The following is a 10448-nucleotide window of genomic DNA, read 5'->3' on the forward strand; positions in this document are numbered from 1 at the left end:
CATAATGAAGGCCCTGCTGATAATCTGCTAAATCAGAGATCATTTTCAAATAAGAAGTTATTTGTGTGATGTTCTTTGACCACCGTCCAGGACATCTTCAAGAGGCGGTGCCTCAAGAAGGTGGCATCCATCATTGAGGACCCTCACCATCCAGGTGAGCCTCTTCCTATTTCAATCATTGGGGAGGAGGTACAGGAGCCTGAAGACCCACTATTAATGGTTCAGGAACAGCTTCTTCCCCCCTGCCTTCAGATTTCTGAATGGTCCATGAATACTACATCATTCCTCTTGTGCACTATTTATTTATTAGCAACTTATGGTAATTTTTATGCATTGCACTGTACTGCTGCTGCAAGACAACAAATTTCACAACGTATGTCAGTGATAATAAACCTGATTCTGATAAAGTAGAAGAATCAATGCAATCTTATAGGGAGAATAGTCTGTGTCTGTGAACTGAAATAACCTGAGCCCAGTGTCTGACTTGAACTGGCTATAACTGATATGAAATCAGGGAAAAGCAAACAAATGACATCAGAGGCATATCCTTATTTGGGAGAAGAGCAATGAGGTAATGCTACCTGTAGTCTTGGGCCAGAGCCAATGAAAAGTGGACACAGGCTAGCCTGATAAGTCAGAACCAATAGAATTGAAGCATAATGGTGCAGAACTGATAAGGAAAAAGAATAAAAATGAAGGATTTCAGAGGTAGAGCAGCGAGAACTCTGGAGACTAACTATCGTAAGGAAGACCCCATGCCTGGGGCCGGGAGAAGAAGGATCAATCGTTTGGCCAACGAGAGATCCCCTATTTCGGTGTTGTAAGTGGGAGAAGTAGTTTGGGTGAGTACTGGTACAGAAGGAACAATAACACTCAGGAATTAGAGAAACAAAGGACTGCAGATGCTGGAATCTAGATGAAAAACACGATGATGTTGGAGGAACTCAGCAGGCCAGGCAGCATCTGTGGAGAAAAGCAGGCGGTCAACATCTCAGGTCAGGACCCATTCTTCAGGACTTGTTGACGTGGGATCAACATAACTTATGTGGATATTTGCATTGATAACGAAGGTGAGTTTTAATTAATTAGGATTTGCGGTCATTTACCTAACCTAAGCTAGTTGACCGAGGTAAGGGTCAACAACACCCAACTCACCACAATCATGGCCCATCCTATGGTCATTGACTCTCACTTCATGTTCACATCATTCCTGCATAATCACCAACTTATATCCTGTGATTACTGCCCCACTATCATTGACATCCCTTGCAATCACTGACCCTCTTTTCACATGATCCCCACTTTGTCTTTGACTCCTAGTGCTTACCTTCTGAGCCTAACACATTTGACTAGCCCTGTCAAATTCTTCCCCAGAAGCAAGACCCTTCACTGCTCCAGAGCTGCGATCTCCTCTGCTCTGTGGGGAGATGGGCTTGCCAATTCAGCTGATCCCTAGGTGGACTTCCTGTTGGAAATAAAGACCATGAGTTAAAGCACTTGTGCAAACCGTGGTGACTGAGCTCCTTCTTCCTACTCATCCCATTGATGTTTAGGCCCCATGACTTTGAATAATGACAGCACTGGCGAGGCAAATCCAAATGAAAAGCTGGAGAATATTGGGTGTAGGGCAAAATCTGCAGAGGGACAATGATTTATTCTTTTCAGATATCCCACATCAAATGTAAGAGTGGGGTCTAAAGACCTGAATCTGCCTTGACAACAAAACACAGATAATACTCTCTGTTACAGAGATAACCTTTTTCAATCTTTTTATTGAATTTCAAATTAATTCAAATTGATATACATAATATTAATAATTATACATAAGATACAAAGAGATCGGGATAACAATAACGACAGTTAATATTTATACTCACAAGGAGTAAAATATATAATCTAGACCTCCCGCACTCTTGCTAAGTGTACATGATGGGAAAAAAAATATTTGAAAAGAAATTTAATTATATGAAGAGAAAACCCCCAAATCAAAAAAATATATAATATTAAACAAAAGCAAACCAAAAACTTCAAAGAAAAAAAACTGGTCTGATATTTCTTTGATTAAAAAAACCACATTCTTATGTCGTCAGCTCCGCTCCTCTATATTCAAAGGTTATTGAAGGGGATTGAAAAAGTCTGTTCATATCGTATGGAAATATTGAATAAATGGATTCCAAACTTCCTCAAATTTAAGCAAAGGATCAACAGTACCACTCCTAATTTTTTTCTAAGTTTAAACATGTTATAGTTTGAGAAAACCATTGAAATGTGGCAGGAGGTATAGGATCCTTCCATTTAAATAGAATGGATCTCTTGTCCATTAATGTAACAAAAGCAATCATACGACAAGCAGAAGCGGATAAGTGGCCAGAATAATAACCTTTATTTAACCACCAACACATGGATTAAATATGGAACACAGTTAGGCCAGTCCTGATATCTCCAAGTGCCCATCTGGTCATACCAATGCTCCTCAAAGCCTGATTTGTTAGACTAGAGCCCATTTGTCCTGACTCACGGAAATGCAAAATTAATATCAATATTTATAGCTCTTGTATTTATATTTCCTTCAAGACTATCATAATCGCTTCTAAGTGATTGGTAATTTGTGGTTAGACAATACTGGTGTTTTTTTTCCTGCTTACTTCAAGGTTCAGTGAGGTACTTATTATGTTTGTCACTTACTGGCTTAATGTGTGTTTTATCTCAAGATTGTGCCAGAGTCCCACTCACACTATAGTAACCCAAGATTTATTCTTGGTTACCAATAGTCTTTGTCCAGGAATGTCTGTTCATGACTACATATTTTATCTTATCTCTAGATTGTCCCAGACAGTCCAACATGGTTCAGCCATTAATTCAGTTTTCCTATTATAACATTCAGTGAACACTTTGTTAGCGATGCTCAAAACAGACTTATGTGGCAGAGGAAGAAACACGAAACCTTGAGACAGAGAGCAAAGCTGAGGCAGAGCTATCATTTCAGGAAGAGAAGGAGATGTCAAGACTGAAAGATCAAATGATATACAGGGTCCTAAGGAGAACTTAGTCAGAGGTACTGTAACAGAACTATTTGATCTATGAAGGCAGGCAATAAATAAATTTGATATGATATTTTGGAACTGTATGTCTCAATTATTTTGAGGGACTACCGTATTTGTATAAAACTAATTTAGGTGCATCATTATTCATTTTGAGGAACTTGTTTCCCCTACTATTTTCCCAATAAAATTCTTTTTTTATATGCGGTGATGTCAAGAAAATTGATATTGCATGAAGTTAATTGTCTCAATTTACTGAATTAAACAGCCAAACCTGAAAGCCGTGGTCAGATTATGGAGAAGAGGAGATAGTGGGATAAATCTTTGAGTTGTAAATTCACTACAAGCACAACGTACAGCTGGTTTTGCACCTATCCAGATTGCACCCAAGAGTTTCTGTGGAACTGACAGTCCTTAAGAATGAGGAGAGGCAAGATTTGCTATGTGGTACAATTCAAAAGCAGAGATAATAACAGAGACACCTGGGGTGTTTGCACACAAATCTTTGAAGATGGCCCGACAGGTTAATAAAGTGACCCTGGACTTTACAGCTCATTGAGGACAAAAGTCAGGACATTTTCCCAAATCGATTTAAAACACAAGTTCATCCTCAGCTAGAGCACTTTGTTCATTTCTGGACATCACACTTTAGAAAGGATGTGAAGCCTTTGGAGAGGGCACTGAATAGATTTACCAGAATGACTCCAGGGATGCTGTCATGTGGTAAGATTGGAGAAGCTTGATTTATCTTTTCTTATACCATTGAAGACTAACAGGAGATTGGAAGAGGTGTTTAAAGATCATGAAGAGTCTAAATAAAGAGAAGCTGTCTTAAAAGCCAGGAGGGTTGATAAATAGAGGGTATAATTGAAGCAAGCAGATAAACCAGAAGTAATAAGAGGAAAAACTATATTCAGCAATAAATGTTTAGAGTCTGGACTAACCTCCTTCTTGGTTGTTGGTGGATTCAATAGAGGCTTTCAAAACAAAACTGGATAAATACTTCTAGGTGAAAAATTGCAGAAGAAAGAGTATTGGTATGGGACTCTTATAAAGAGTCAGCACATATATAATGAGGGGGGTGGGGGGAGAGCAGGAAGTACTCCTCTTGTGCTGCACTGTTCCAAGGTTATATGATCAGTAATTCAAGACAAGCTCTCTGAAGTACAGTCACCAGTTATCACCATCCAACGGCTTTGAATAGACATTAATTCCTTTAGATTCTAACTATGTGGTCCATGCCCCCTTTCTCCGGGGGCATGGACCGCATAGTTCATCTCACCTGAAGCCGTCAAATTCAAAGGTTGCAGGAAAGGGGTCTCCATAATAACGGGGAGAAGGAATGCCCAAAATTGCATGGCTTACAAATGGAATAGGTGGAGTGCAGTCGGCCAACAGTCATCTCATTGAAAGAGCGACTGCAGCGAAGCTTGGCATTGCCTAGGTGCAAAGTATCCAGCATGACTGAGTAGGACTCAGTGTAACAAATGTCTATCCTACATAGAAATCAAATATGTCCTGCTCACTGGGCCTTGAGGGATGATGGAGGGAGGCCCAGTGTTGGGGCAGGGTGCAGAGATTGGAACAAAGGTTGTCAAGTGAGGATCTGTCACTGATAAAGGAGAGGCGGGGTCCCCAATTGGCAATATGTTGGAAGGTTGGCATCAACCGGGAGTTGATTTAGAGGCCAGACCAAAATATTAACAGTAAGTTGAAGGCAGAGATTCAGCTTCGGGGTTGCTCCAAGAGCTGCGTAAGGATTTATGGATAAGGGTCTGCTCCTGGGAATTGTTTTAATAAGATGGTCATTGTTTGGAAGAGTAAGGTCAATGGATCTGTTGCTGGTGAACTGTCATATTTGTAGTTAGAGGAGTGTGCCAGGCAAACATTGCAAGCGGGAAGGCACAGTAGTGTAGCGGTTAGCGTGACGCTATTACAGCGCCAGTGACCCGGGTTCAATCCCGGCCGCTGTCTGTAAGGAGTTTGTACATTCTGCCCATGACTGCGTGGGTTTCCTCCGGGTGCTCCGCTTTCCTCCTACATTCCAAAGACGTATGCGTTAGGAAGTTGTGGGCATGCTACGTTGGTGCCAGAAGTGTGGCGACACTTGCGGGCTGCCCCCAGAACATTCTACGCAAGACGATAATACATTTCACTATGTGTTTCAATGTACATGTGGCTATTAAAGATATCTTAATCTTATTTTAAACCAGAGCAGAACAGGTGTCACAATCTTGTGGGGAGGTGGGGGGGCAGTGCCTGAGAAAGAGATAACATAAAATGCAAGTGAGGTATGAGGTAGGTACCTATATGAGGCAGGTTCCCAGTGGCAGACCTCACGAGCACAGTCTTTTGAAGGACTATGATCCAGATGTATGGTCTATTAGAATGGCCTACATCATCTGTGGGGTCACACATGCAAGGAAAAAGATCCTGGAGGTGGCATCCAGACGTATGGTCTGTCCAATGTCCTGTGTGTGTTGGTGCACAGAGGAACCAGAAGGAAAACTGCAAGACTTACGCAGCTTGCAGTGAGCACCCAAATTTCTTTTATGATTGATTTTTCAGTGGAATTGAATTGTCCAATGCAAAAGAAATGGACAAATGCCACCGTTTTTAATACCCATGAGTAACAACATCTGAAGTGAGTCCTGGCCCAAGCTGTCCGGTCTGAAGCTTGGAGGAATGGAATTCCCAGCTGCTTGTTGGTCCTTGCCCAACCACCGCCCCCCCCAACCCCTCCCTTTTCCATGCACAAGGCTGCGTTAACATTCAAGGCAGGATGACAAGCAGTAACCTTGAAAGGGGAAATTCCGTCGATAAATTGCTACAGCCGCTGAAATGAACAAGCAAGCTTTGAAAATCCCAACAACACACACATCAAACGGCAGCAGCCTGCAGCATGAGGAGCAGCTTCTGGGCTCTGGAAGGTTTGCCAAGTGCAGCAGAATTTATTGACACCTTTGTCAAGTCACATCTGGTAGAAGGAAGGGCAAGGGGAGAGAAGCTTTGGCAAGGAAGCCTGTATATTGCAAAGGCTAATGGAAGGTGTTGGTGATAATGAAAAGATGGAATGCAGGGAGACCATTGCAAAGCATGAAGATGATTAATAATGCAACGAAAGTGGTGCTGGCAGAATTTGAATGGGTCAGATTACTCTTCTTGTTCTTTCTCTACTTGTGTTGGCATATTTAGGAGGACACAGTAACAAGAGGGTCAGCAGGGATAGTTGAGTCTCAATGCATTCTACACTATCTGTGCAAGCTTTCACAATGATGACTGATTAAGTGTGCTACAGCAGCAAGAAGCAGAACATAATCAAAAGATGAATCTGCTGCTAACCCCTCTCCCAAGCCACAACCAGCACACTCTCAACTTCAGTGTCCTCTCCCAGGCCAACACTAGCATACTATCTAGGGCCAGCAGGTCCAGCGGCAAGCCTCTACTTAGACTCAGCCGGATCTCACGGGTGAACTGAGTTGTATGCCCGAGATCAGATACCTGAAAATTGCACTCTAATTTGAGCTCCATCAGGGCAAAAGAGGAGAAAAAAATCTACATGGACCCTTAGAAATTCTTGGCCCATGACCAATCAAAATGAAGTAGTAGTGTCCAGGATGGCACTGAGGACCTCCAGACTTTTTGTTGGAAGTGCACAGAAGCCCAGTGAAAATAGTCGAAGCAGTGCACTTAAGACTATTGAAGGGACTTCTTGTAAGGTAAAGATGAACTCTTGACCTCACAATCTACCTCGCCATCGCCCTTGCACTTTATTGTCTACCTGCTCTGCACTTTCTCTGTAACTGTAACGCTATATACTGCATTCTGTGACTGCTTTTCCCTTATGTTTTTGAAATGATATGTATGGATGGCTTGCAAAACTAAGTTTTTCACTGCATCTCGGTACATATGACAATAATAAACCAATACCAATTCCTTTGGGTAGCTTTATTGCTTCATTCCCAGATAGTGCTCACCCTCTTTTCCTCATTTGGGATAATAAACACCAGCAGAGGTGTCTGTAAGCTTTGCTGTTTTATCCTCCTGAATACTCTTCCGGCACAATTTATTTTCCACATTTCCATGTTTACAATTCAAAAGTCTACAGTCGTTGCCTTTTAGCTGTTGCAGTTTAACTAAGTGTGGGGGATCAAGTGATTCAAATAGAGGCAACATTCAGTGCAAACCAAATTTCTGATTTCTGTTTCACTAATTTAAACAACATCACACAAGATACCAACTCCACCCACAAAATTAGCCATACTCCAGATTGCATTTATCACAATAGCAAGTGTTTGCTGATCTCAATAATGCATCTGAGATTCTTAGAGGGATTAACAGGGTGGGCCGAGAAGCTGTTTCCTCCAGGGTCTAGAACTAGGAAAAGTACTCTCAGGATAAGGAGTCAGCCATTTAAAAGTGAGATGAGGAGAAATATCCATTGGCAGAGGCTGCAGGATCTTTGGAATTCTTAGCCACAGGGCTGTGGATGTTCGGTCATGGGACTCAGTCAAGAATGAGACCAATAGATATTTGGACATCAAGGAAATCTGATAATCAGAGGGCTTCAGCTGCAAAATGGACAAGAGATACAGGGTCACCCACGATCTTGCTGATTGGTGAGGTCTCTGGGGCCTTATGGCCAACTTCTGCTTTTATTTCTTGTGTTATTATGTACTTAATTGTGCCCATTTGCAGGCTTTGAGAAAGATTGTAAAGTTAACCAGATTTAGGTACATAGACGTTAATGTTTTTTTTATTTTAAAAAATAGGAAGAAATTGACTAGTGGAAGTTAATAAAATTAAAGAAAATGGCTCTATATAATTCTTTAAAAATAATTTCCAGTAAGATAAAGCTGAATTACTCATGGTCGGTGGATTAAGTTTGTTTATTTTGATGATAAATCAATTTTCAACTGTGTCAATAAAACTGCCTCAAGTTTAAGTATATCAAACCACACACAATCTGCTCGAGGAACTCAGCTGGTCTCCAAGATTATTAACACAGTAAAAAGAAAATAAACAATTCATTCTGAGGTGTCCAGTTTTGCTGTTTCCTGGATAATTTGGGTACAGTTGTGATGAAGCAAATGAGTCTCTATGGAAACTTGGAATATAATTTCACTTCAGAAAACTAACACAAATCTTGGTGTGATTTAGGTCTGAATTCGGCCCAAGGCAAAAACTCAAGCAATTAAAGAAAAGAAGATTTCTATCAATTAACTTAAAAATCCTTGATACACGAAGTAGAACATCAAAATTCAATGGGGCTGACAGTGTGTCAGAACTGTCTTTTTTATATATAATTATCTGAGTGATGGTCTCCTTTCAAATCACTGATTTTTAATATGTGTAATAGTTTTGTTTAAGAAGCCCTACTTTAATAAGATTTTTTTTCCAGAGAACAGCTCTGTCTGCTCTCCATTAAAAGATGTATAAGCCATACCTTCAGAAAAGAGCAAACTATATACCATATTTATTTACTAAATCATATTTGTGATTCAAGAGCATATTGATTTTCTACAAAAATCTTTAGCATAAAAGAATTAAGCTGCAATAAATATTTTGAAAGTACAATTATTTCATTAGATGGGAATTGTAAAGGATAAGCCTAAAATGGAAAATCACCAACAGATATGGAATGGATTTTATAGGGAAGTGCACAGTTCTGCATGGAGGTCCATGTTTTCCTACATAGGTCCCGGCAAATTTGGAACTTCGGTGCATGTGGGCACAATACAAATATCCCAAATTTGTTAACAACTGTTCACTAGTGATCTCCAGACTGTGCTGGAATTCTCATGTTCGGCAGAATGCGCACAGTTGCTGCAATTCCCCAGCATTTAGATTGGCTAATGTGCTCAGAATTGGGGCCATGCATGACCCAAGTGCAGGATTACACCCCACTTCTCACCCTCATTGATTTCAAAGAGAAAAATGGCTGAGAGAGATTAAGGGACAGTAAGACTCTGATAACCTGGCACCATTGGGACTTTGGTAGTGCTGGATAGGCAGATTTTCCAGATTATTGGATGTTTCTCCTATTAATAAACAAACACACTTCCATTATACTTTTTCTTTTAAAACATTTTACACATTGATGTAATACATTTTCCAGTGAACCCAGTGAGTTTACAGGGAGCTGGAAATATAGAAGCACTCCAGTCCCTGGCTCTGTACACAAACCCACTCACATTGTTGACCCCTGCTGTTCCAGACCCCAGTCCCAGCTCCAGCCACACACTTGGCCCACAGTTTTGAGCCCAGCCCTGTCTGTGCTCCAGATCCCTTGCTCTGGCCACCTGCATCCTTGCACACTGGACCCTGGGCTCACATTCTGGACCAATGAATATGATGCTGGACCATCAAGACTTGCAAACAGTCAGAAGCTGGATTATTGGAGTTTTACTGTTACTTACACTATTACATTCTTTTCATAGTTTCAGTATATTTACTTTTACTTAATATTTAAATGTTTACATGTGAATTTCAATAATATTTAATATTAATACTTAATTTTTAGAAAGCTTTTGCACGTCAGAAATATTCAGTGTATTTTGACAGTTTTGGCAGCTGCCTAAGTCAGACATTAGAGTTTTATCAGGCTACCATAGTATTTTTTAAGCAGTTTTGTGGGCAGGGTTTGCCCTGGCCCCCACTTCTGAGGGAGCAGAATGTTCTGTCTTGGCACTGATCCTCACAACAGAGGTTGGAGCTGGCATTTTCCAGCAAGTTGGCCAAATCATAAAAGATCAGTGCAATCTTTTTTTTGTAGGGTCACCACTGACCACAAATTTTGGACCAGTAACTATTAATATATCAGAATAGAACACAAGCAAACCTAGAATGTAACTTGGAAAAAAACAGAAGAAGAATATATTGAAAATACATTCTTTAAGTAATAATACCTTTATTATTAATGTCGCTACTCACAACAGAAATTTAAAATTTGTCATGCTGATTTTTTAATCTTGTTTTTTTACTCCTGGTGCTCCAGTTTCCTCGCATATTTCAAAGATGTACGGGTTAGGAAGTTGTGGGCATGCTATGTTGGCTCCAGAAGCATGACGACACTTGCGGGCTGACCCCAGGACACTCTACACAAAAGATGCATTTCACTGTGTGTTTCGATGTACATGTGACTAATAAAGATATCTTATCTAATCTTAAATCTTCTAGTTGCCTGGTTTATTGCTGCTGAAAACCTTGGACAAATCCAGTGCTCTGGAACTTCTTTCATGTATTGCAATTTTTTTGTACACCATACAATGTCTACTTGGAGCACTAGTAACACACTTCTAGATTTTTGTCTGGATTCTTTGGGTATATGACACAATATGCACATAACTAGTGTTAAAAGGAATGCAATTCATGATTTCATGTCACTTGTTCAAAAGTGTTCTGCAG

The 10448-nt window shown here is 40.5% G+C and overlaps 1 long non-coding RNA gene across 1 annotated transcript; it reads left to right on the plus strand.

Moving 5' to 3' along the window:
* The first annotated feature begins 739 nt into the window (after positions 1-739).
* On the plus strand, positions 740-10212 carry LOC127576983 (uncharacterized). Its single transcript, XR_007957303.1, has 2 exons — positions 740-1070; positions 10039-10212. It is a non-coding gene; the product is annotated as an uncharacterized LOC127576983 (long non-coding RNA).
* The last annotated feature ends 236 nt before the right edge of the window (positions 10213-10448 follow it).

The sequence above is a fragment of the Pristis pectinata genome, chromosome 1, assembly GCF_009764475.1.
Source record: "Pristis pectinata isolate sPriPec2 chromosome 1, sPriPec2.1.pri, whole genome shotgun sequence".
Lineage (NCBI taxonomy): Eukaryota > Metazoa > Chordata > Chondrichthyes > Rhinopristiformes > Pristidae > Pristis > Pristis pectinata.